The following is a 10,264-nucleotide window of genomic DNA, read 5'->3' as shown; positions in this document are numbered from 1 at the left end:
CTTTGGCTTTTTTGCAAATTAAGCCCTTCCCTTTATTATATTCCAAAATAAATCCTTCCCCCATATAAATATATTTCTAAATAAACCCCTGACCTTTTTCAGAATAACCCGAATAATTTCTAAAATACCAATCAAACCCCTGCCTTCTCTAAAATAATTACAAACAGATCCCTGACTCCTTGTTTAACCCCTAAACCTCTCTGTAACCTATCATTTTATGCGCCAAACAATCTCCGATCGACCTAAAACTTTACCACGCCCTTCCTAACATAGTTTTGGCCAAGCCATTAGGAAATCGCCTAAAAATTTTACTCCTATCTCCATGTCTTAATTGTTTCCGATTTGAGCTCAATGATAAGACTTCTATTTCTTTTTCTTGATTGTGTGTTTGTTTGTGCACGTCGTAGATCACGGTGTGAACGAAGGGGAACTCGTCGACAAGCAGTACTGCGAGCAAGCGAACGAGGACCAGATCTGCGACCCCGAACCCGAAGGACAGTACTTCGATCAGGACTTCTCGGAAGGCTCTGAGAACGGCAAGTTCAATTCCACCCTTTGATGCATGTTTTGTCCTAGACTTTATAAACACAACCTATTGGCCTGATTTATAAAACTGCATATGTTTTGCCTGCGGAAAATATGGTTTGATAGCCACCCCTTGATTTGTATAATCATTCCTTGACCATCTAGATTAATGTCTGAATGTGTTTGGAAGTTAATCGCTGCTAGAACGGTTAGGACCTTAAACTCGGTACAACTTGTTTTATAAAAAGAAAATGTGTGAGTGTGTGTGGGAAGGGTAAATGTGGAATTTTCAAAAAATGAGTTTAGACAGGATGGATGGCACATCTGTGTGAATTGCTGAATGGTGTGCTCGTGCCTGTGTGGCAGAGCAAGGAAGGGAGATATCCATCTTGTCACAACTAAGGACCGAGTTGGTGTGTCATCTCACCTAGCTCCACTATCGTGCAAACCATTCGACCGTTGTATGGGCAACGGCCTAGCATAAACCTCACTAGTTAGTCTGATAGCCATCAGGAGAGCTGAGAGCAACGGGTGATCAAGGAGAAGGGATTAGCTCTATATGACTTATGCCCCGGTTAAAACCTCTGTGATAGGTCAATGACCCCTTGGTGGATCCCGTGATGGCTAGTCAGGTCTAGCTAAGGTGGGTAATGGCTTGGTTGGGATCTGCACCGACACTATGGTGATCGAGCTGTGGTACCCCGCTTGTGGGTAAAGTTGCACACCTCTGCAGAGTTAAAATCTATTCGAATAGCCGTGCCCACGGTACTGGGCGAGTTGCGGTGTGGTCACGCAACTAGTGTTTCTTCTAGGAAGGGATGGGTTAGCATGAGTGATTTTGGAAAAGTGTCCAGCAGTTGTGCCGTGTGCTACAACGGATGAGGAGTCTGGAAGCAGCTTAAAACTTGGATCCTGTGTGGGTCAACATCACGTGTTACTCGGTACAAGAAAAACTTACTTTGAAAATCCTTTCTTTCAAACGAACCCCTGCATAAAAGTTAGCTTTCCGCAAATTGAACCCTAGCCTTATCCTTGATTTACCATGTGCATTATATTCTATTTATACCCTCTGTGGGTGTGGTTGGACCTGGTGAGTACGTTTGTACTCACCCCATTCTTAATTTTTATAGAGGGAGATCTAGACTTCGTTCCCGAAGACGTTGAGTAGAGGTCCCGTTCTGCACCCAACTTTGCATGTGGATAGGGTCACCCGCAGGAAGTTCCGCATGGTGCAAGACTCTGATGACCCCCTCTTCATAGTCAATATCGTTGTGTGGGTATTAGTTGTTATCCTCGCAATAGTGGCGCTTCACTGCCCACTTCCGCGTAGAGTTGTACGGTGATGTACCATCTGATTTAATAAAAGTGTTATCAGCCTCCTGGGACTGATATTGTATCACTTTTAAGTGTTCTCTTATGAGGGGACGCTTCAGGTGGTATCAGAGTCGTAGGTTGACCGTAGGACGTGACCCTTAGGATCGAGACCCTTTTTCAGGCCTTTTCACATTAGGACTTTTCCTTGCTTAATCCTTCTTTCACACAAGCACTCACTGCTGGTTCTTGCCCTGTTCCAGATGGCTGACAATGGATGGAGTGGCGGAATCTGCCACACAGAGCCTGGCCTTCCTAAGTTATTGATACTCAGCTTGGAACGCGTAGGAGTGGTGGACACACCAGAGTACGTCTACCGGGAGTACGACTCCAGGGGCACTCTTCGGTGCGACATGATGATTTTCGTGGGAAAGAGCACCCGCTACCCTGACGTGGACCCCTGATTCATCTCCACCTCTGGCTTTCACTTCCCTGACACCTACCGAAAAGCCGTCCGAAAAGCCCTGCGACGTCTGCGTGTGATCTACAAGCATCATCTTCAGCGGACTTCTATGGGATTTTTCCCGCCTACTGAAGGAAGAGGACGCTCATGGATTGCCTAGATGAGGGGACTCGGAAGAGAAGAAGAAGACCTGGAAGATACGATCTCCCACCTATCCATCTACCTCACCGGCCTGGATGAACTTTACCGCGAACAGGCGGCACAATTGAAGCAACAAATCCACAGGGCAGAGAAGGCAACCCAAGAACTGGAGGAACAACGGACAAGAGCCGCACGCGCCGAGTATTCCCTAGCCGCTCTCCAAGCCCAATGGCAAGAATACGAGGCTCGTAGAGGAATAGGTGGGTGGATAGAGAAAGAACCAGAAGAAACCCATTGGGATTGGGGTACTCATACCGAAGATGAGGTGATGGAGCAGTGTCTTCCACCAAAGAAACGCCCTATCCAGACCGAAGAAGAGTCCCCATGATAGGAGTAGCACTCCAAGCTAGAACCCTATCCTAATAATTATGTACCCATGGAAACTGTACCCCTTCATGTTGTAATAATAAGTACCATTTGTTCCCTTTGCAACCAAATACTTGTGCAAAATTTGTTCACCCTACCTTTGTTTTCATATGGCTGAGGAAGGATGGACCCAAGGCAATTGCCAAGCTGCACCTGGGTTCCCCAGCCTCTTGATCAATGCCCTGGAAAGCCTTGGCATTACGGAATGCCCAAGGTACTACAACAGAGAGTACGAGCACCATGGTACCCTCCGCTGCAGGGTGATCCTGGTCATTGCCAGAAGTGACCGCTACCCAGACATCCAGCCATGGCGAGTGACCGCCACAGGGTTTACACACCAAGACACCTATCTCTTGGCTGTCAGGAAGGCACTCCGTTATCTATGCCGGATTTTTGAAAGACACCTCGCCCCCACACCAATGAGGTTCTTCCCGCCGGCCATCAGAACCCCAGTTTGGGAAGCTCGTATGAGAAGCCTGGAACAGTACCGCCATGAAGAAGACCCCCTGTACCAAGTGGCTACTTACCTAGCCTCCTTGGATCAGCTCTTTGACGAGCAAGCCAGCATCCTAAGGGAGCAGACCCATCGAGTCGAGCAAGCAGAGCTCGCTGTAAGACTGCAACAGATCCGGGCAACCCAAGCCGAGGCAAGAGCCGCAGCCGCGGTCAGCAGCGAAGCAGTTGCCCAGGAGAGCCTCAGGCAGGCCCGAGACCGGCGTATGCAAGTGGAACACCAGTCCCAGAAATGGGGGAAGACCATATTCTACTCGGGACACCTGTCATAGGATGGGGACCACTCTTGGGAAACCCACAAGCCCCACCCGAGAACCCTGAAAGGTCTACTGCCGCCATTGAAAGAGAAGCTGCTACGCAACCCTTTGAAAATGGAAACCTAGAGTACGGCGAGCAAGGACTACTCGCACACTCCGCTCCAGAAGAAGGCTCGCCCCGCGAGTAGAATGTCCGACACCATCCTAGTGTTGTACCCTCCCAGCCCCCTTTGGCTTAAGTGGTACCCTTAAGTGTGAACCTGTACTCGGACGTGTAGTACGTGTTTTAGTATTGTCCCCGTGTTGTACCCTCCCTTGCAGTAATAAAGATGTTTGCGCTCGTTGGTTGCTATGTTTGTGTGCTTTCCGGCAGAAGGTAGATTCTGCCTTTTCAAAAATACGAATTAAACAACTTAAACATCACTAATCCCAATCTCACAAAAACTCTGCCCAATCTACAGATGGCTTCCCGAAGCGGTACGAGGGCCTCCCGCAACCGGACCCCTGCAGCCGCTGATGCAGGAGTACAGCCTAATGGACAAAACCCTCCTCAGTAAGAACAGGAAGTGAGACAGAACGGAGGAGAAAATCAAGAAGTGCCACTGCCACCACTACCACCCCTTGGGGACCTGGCACAGATAATACACAACCAGACCCTCATATTGGAAACACTGGCCAATGCCCTCATAAACAAGCGGCCACGAGAGCAGATCATGAATGACAAGCTGACAGCGTTTCTGAGGACCAAGCCGCCTACCTTTGTCGGATCCAGCAACCCCTTGGATGCAGACGACTGGCTGCGTGTGATCCAGAGGAAGCTTGAGCCGTTTGAATGCCAAGATCGAGACAAGTTTCTTCTGGCAGCCCACCAACTCACCGGGACTGCCTTAGCCTGGTGGGAGAATTACTGTGCCGCTGCCGAAGATGCCTCCACCATCACATGGAAGGAATTAGTGAAGGAGTTCCGCCGCTATCATATCCCCTCGGCCACCGTGAAGCGCAAGGCAGATGAGTTCCGCGCACTGCAGCAAGGAAGTATGTCGGTGGAAGAGTACACCCATCATTTCATGGAACTGGCCCGATATGCACCGGAGGAAGTGGACGATGATGAAAAGAAGCAGGACATGTTCAAGAAGGCATTGAACCCAGAACTCCGGACCCTGCTTACCCCTTAGATCTACCCGGACTTCAACACTCTGATGAACAAGGCCATTCTCACAGAAAGGGCCAAAGCGGAGGAAAGGAAGGATAACAAGCACAAGTTTCTGGAAAGCAAGGCCCGCCAGCAGGACCGCTTCCAGAAACCAAGGAATTCCAGCTATATGGCACCAAGATATCAGGCCCCAATGCAGTATAGGACCCAGTCTCAGGTGACAGGCCCACAGGCCTCTAACACACAGTTCAGGAGCCAGAACAGCATGAAGGTCCCGCAGAGCAATGCAAGCCAGGTCACCACCAATAATAGCAATGCTAGGGCCTGTTTCAACTGCCGTGAGACAGGACATTTCATTGCCAACTGCCCATATGCCAAGAACAAGCCTGCTACATCAGCCTTCTCCAACACGGTGAATGGACCAAGACCAGTTCTGTCAGGTGCCAACCGAGTGCCCATCCGCAACAACAACAACAACACCAACAACAACAGTCAGCAGATGAGGCAGCCCCAGCAGTCATTTGGACGAGCCCGCGTCAACCACATCAACGCACAGGAGGCTCAAGGAGCTCAGGGCATAGTGCTCGGTACGTACCTAGTCGGCTTAGCTCTTGCAACAGTACTATTTGATTCTAGAGCATCACACTCGTTCATATCCTCAAGTTTTGTGGAAAAGCACAATATACCTACAGTACTACTAAAAACACCCCTCTTAACCCGGACGCCTGGAGGTGACATCAAGTGTCAACTAGGTTGTCTACGGGTAAGGATCAATTTAAGTGGGGTAGAATTTCTAGCAGACCTAGTAGTACTTAAGTCTAAGGGAATAGACATGATCCTTGGAATGGACTGGTTAAGCCTGCACAATGGTCTCATAGGTTGTGCTGACAAGGTGGTACACCTGACGAACCCAGAGGGAGTACGAGTAACCTGCCATACCCGGGGAAGTGGACCAGACCCGATGGTGTTTAGCATGGAAGCCTAGTCCTTGGAAGAAGTCCCGGTAGTAAACGAATACCCAGATATTTTTCCTGAAGAACTTCCCGGAATGCCACCAGATAGGGATAAAGAGTGTGTCATCGATCTTGTCCCTGGAACCTCTCCTATAGCCAAGAGACCCTATAGGATCGCAGCCTCTGAATTGGCAGAACTAAAGAAGCAACTGGAAGAACTACAATGAATTGGCTTCATCAGGCCAAGCTCGTCGCCTTGGGGAGCCCCAGTCCTATTTGTCAAGAAGAAGGATGGGAGTATGAGGTTGTGTGTAGATTACCAGGCGCTGAACGAAGTTACCATCAAGAATAAGTACCCCCTCCCTAGGATTGATGACCTTTTTAATCAGCTAAAAGGAGCCAAGTACTTCTCCAAGAATGATCTAAGCTCAGGATATTTTCAGCTCAAGATTAGAGAAAGCGATATCCCAAAGATAGCTTTTGTCACTCGCTACGGACAGTTTGAGTTTACGGTGATGTCTTTTAGACTTACCAATGCACCTGCATATTTCATGAATCTCATGAACAAGGTGTTTATGGACGAGTTAGATAAGTTTGTCATAGTCTTCATCGACGATATACTTATTTACTCGAAGAGTGTCCAGGAGCACGAGCAACATCTGAGGGTAATTTTGGAAAAGTTGAGAGCGAACAAACTCTATGCAAAATTCAGCAAGTGTGAATTTTGGCTAGAAAAAGTGGCTTTTCTTGGACATATTCTGACCGCAGAAGGAGTAGCAGTCGACTCTGAGAAAGTCGAAGCGGTTTCCAATTGGCAGCAACCAACCAATGTTAGTGAAATCAGAAGCTTTCTTGGATTAGCTGGGTATTATCGGAGGTTCATTGAAGGATTTTCCAAGATAGCCCGACCCATGACAAAGCTGCTCAAGAAGGATAAGAAATTCACCTGGACAAAGTCATGTGAAAGAAGTATTTAAGAATTGAAGAATAGGTTGACAACCGCCCCAGTGCTGATCCTACCGGATATTCATCGGGATTTTGTCATTTATTGTGATGCATCCCGACAAGGATTAGGATGTGTCCTCATGCAAGACAGGAAGGTAGTAGCTTATGCTTCTCGACAGTTCAAGCCTCATGAGCAGAATTACCCAACACATGATCTGGAGTTTGCAGCCGTTGTGCATGCCCTCAAGATTTGGAGACATTATCTAATTGGAAATAAGTGTGAGATCTACACCGACCATAAGAGTTTGAAGTATATTTTCACCCAGCCAGATTTGAACTTAAGATAAAGAAGGTGGTTAGAACTGGTTAAGGATTATAATGTGGAAATTCATTACCACCCTGGCAAAGCTAATGTGGTAGCCGATACCTTAAGCCGAAAATCTTATGGACCCAAGGATGCCCATCTGCAGGATGAAATGGCACGATTGAATTGCACATTGTCCCTCGAGGTTCAATTCGCAAGATGAGTATTCAACCCACTCTAGAGGATAAAATCAGAAAGGCCCAAAGTTCGGACAAGGATTTGATGGAAATCCGAATGCAGACTGGAGAGAATAAGGCACCGGATTTTAGAGTGGATAATGAGGGAGCTTTATGGTATAAAAATAGGATTTGTGTGCCCCAGGAAGGAGACTTCCGACAAATAATCTTGGATGAAGCCCATAACTCGGCCTACTCCATCCACCCAGGATCCACCAAGATGTATATGGATTTAAAACAAAAATATTGGTGGAAGGGAATGAAGGCGGATATTGCACGATTTATCGCCCATTGTGATACTTGTCAAAGGATCAAGGCCGAACATCAGAAGCCAGCAGGATTGTTGCAACCCCTACCCATCCCGGTTTGGAAATGGGATGAGATAGGAATGGACTTTGTAGTGGGATTGCCCAGAACACAGAAAGGACATGAATCCATATGGGTAATAGTGGACCGACTCACTAAAGCGGCTCATTTCATACCCGTGCGGACCAATTACGGTGGAGAGAAGCTAGCTAAGCTTTATGTGGAAAACATAGTAAAATTGCATGGTGTACCTAGCCGAATTGTTTCAGATAGAGGGACCCAATTCACCTCTAGTTTTTGGAAAAGCCTTCATAAAGCCATGGGCACCAAATTGGATTTCAGCTCCGCTTATCACCCAAAAACGGATGGCCAGACAGAAAGGGTGAATCAGATTATGGAGGATATGTTGAGAGCATGTGTCCTTACCTATGGCAAAGATTGGGAGCAGAGTTTACCCTATGCAGAATTTTCATACAACAACAGTTATCAAGCGAGTCTGGGCATGTCACCATTCGAGGCTATTTATGGAAGAAAATGGAGAACTCTCATGATGTGGTCAGAAGTTGGAGAACTTGCCCTAGTCGGACCCGCACTCATAAAGGAAGCAGAAGAAAGAGTGGCCGAGATTAGAGAAAAGCTGAAGGCCACCCAGTCTCGACAGAAGAGCTATGCAGACAAGAAGAGACGAGAAATAAGCTTCAACCCGGGAGAGTTCGTCTACCTTAAGGTTTCACCTATTCGGGGAACCCGAAGATTTCAAGTACAAGGAAAGTTGGCCCATCAGTACATTGGACCGTACCAAGTTCTGAAGAAAGTCAGAGCCGTAGCATACCGACTAGAGATATCAGAAGGAATGTCGGATATACACCCGGTGTTCCATGTGTCCCAGCTAAGGAGAGTTTGAGAGTACCTGAAAAGGAGCATGTGCTAGAAGAAGAAATAGACCTACAAACAGACCTTCGGTCCCAGGAAGTACCATGTGTCCCAGCTAGCTTTTGGAGGCATTATTGGCGTCAAATAAAAAGCAAAATTTTTACATGGCTATCTTCAAGAGATCGACCAAAACCAGATAGGTACTAGCAAAGAGAAACAATGTTCACAAGCTCAGCTTGCCCATATGGATGTAATAATGAGGAGGAAATGGTACAACACAAGTTATTCAGATGCCCACATGCAACTCAAAGACTAGAACTAGAGGTGGTAATGGATCATGATCTTACTGCTCTCTTATATATTTTTAGCTCAAAATTGTATGAGAGCCTAGTCCTTAATTTTTTAGGCCGGCCCCTTAGATTATCTAGACTAAAATTTGAGACTCTTTATCAGCCCTAGACACGAATACAATTGTGGAGGATCACACGATTATCATAGCAATAGCTTGAATTGGAATATTTTGATAGCAAGGAATAAGAGGAATTTTGATGGGGTCACCTAGGGATGTAAATGGTACGGATATTTCCCGATCGTATTCGAATTCGATCCGGTCTGGAATGGTTTTTATCTGTACGTATCCGATTCCGAGTTGTAACATCCCAAAGATTTACCAAATTAAATCACGCGCTAAAATATTTCTTTCAAATTTTTTTTCATCGTTGAGCTCATTTAACCCTAACCCTAATTCCTTCCCAGAAATTTTCCGCCGTCCCAATCATCGTTCCATCTTTTATTCTCCTTTTTTCGCCGACTGTACCCCTCCCTCTTTTACCTCGCCGACGTCCCATCCCGCGTCGCGTGGCTACCTGTCGCCCATGCGCGACCGCATGTCGCGATCGCCGCCGCGATTTTCGCCATATCTCTCTCTCTTTTCTCTCTCTCCTCTTCTTTTTCCTTTTCCCTTTTTCCAATTTCTTTTTCCCTCCTTCCCCTCTCTTTCTTCCCTCTCTCCTCTCTCGTGCGCTACAGAGTAGCTTGCTCGCCGCGCCGTCCCGCACGCACGCGCGCGCGCTCCCGGCCGCCTCCACGCGCTCCACGCACGCACCCACGCGCATCACGCAGCCGCGCCGCTCGCCGAGCCGCGCAGCACGCACAACGTCCCGCCTCGACGCTTGGGCCCGCACAGCTCGACGCCGAGCACCACAGCCTGCCACTCCACGTGCCCACTGCACTCCATCACCGCCTTACCTCGCCTATAAATAGGCCTCCCATCGCGCTCCCCACCACCGCAAACCCCTGCGCCGTCGCTAGCCTCTCCCCTCGCCTTACAGCGCCGCCACCAGGGCCACCTCTGCCCGCCGCCGTCGGCCTTCGCGGCTGGGTCGCCCCGTTCCATCCCAGCCCGAGCTAGGTAGGGGAAACGAACCGCCTCATCCCTCTCCCTATTTCCCCCCACTCCCTGGCCGCTGCCGCGCTCCACAGCGCCGCCGCCCGCCACCCGCCGGCCTCCGTGGCGCCGCCGCCTCACCGTGCTCCGACCCAAATTGAGGTGGGGGATGGGATCCTTTCGTCGCCCTCCCCCTTTTCCCCATGCTCCCGCTTGCCGCCGTGCCCCGGGGCTGCCGGCCCAGGCGACGCCGGCGCCCTGCTCCCCCTCCTCTGCTTCACGGGAGGGTGGAGGAAGAAGAAGGGCAGATTTGCCCAAAACCCCCTTCCCTCTCTTCTATTTGTTTAAGAGCCCTTCCAACCTTTGGCTTTTTTGCAATTTTAGCCCTTCCCTTTATTATATTCCAAAATAAATCCTTCCCCCATATAAACATATTTCTAAATAAACCCCTGATCTTTTTCAGAATAACCC

Source organism: Panicum virgatum, chromosome 6K (genome assembly GCF_016808335.1).
Source record: "Panicum virgatum strain AP13 chromosome 6K, P.virgatum_v5, whole genome shotgun sequence".
Lineage (NCBI taxonomy): Eukaryota > Viridiplantae > Streptophyta > Magnoliopsida > Poales > Poaceae > Panicum > Panicum virgatum.
This window is presented reverse-complemented; position numbering follows the sequence as displayed.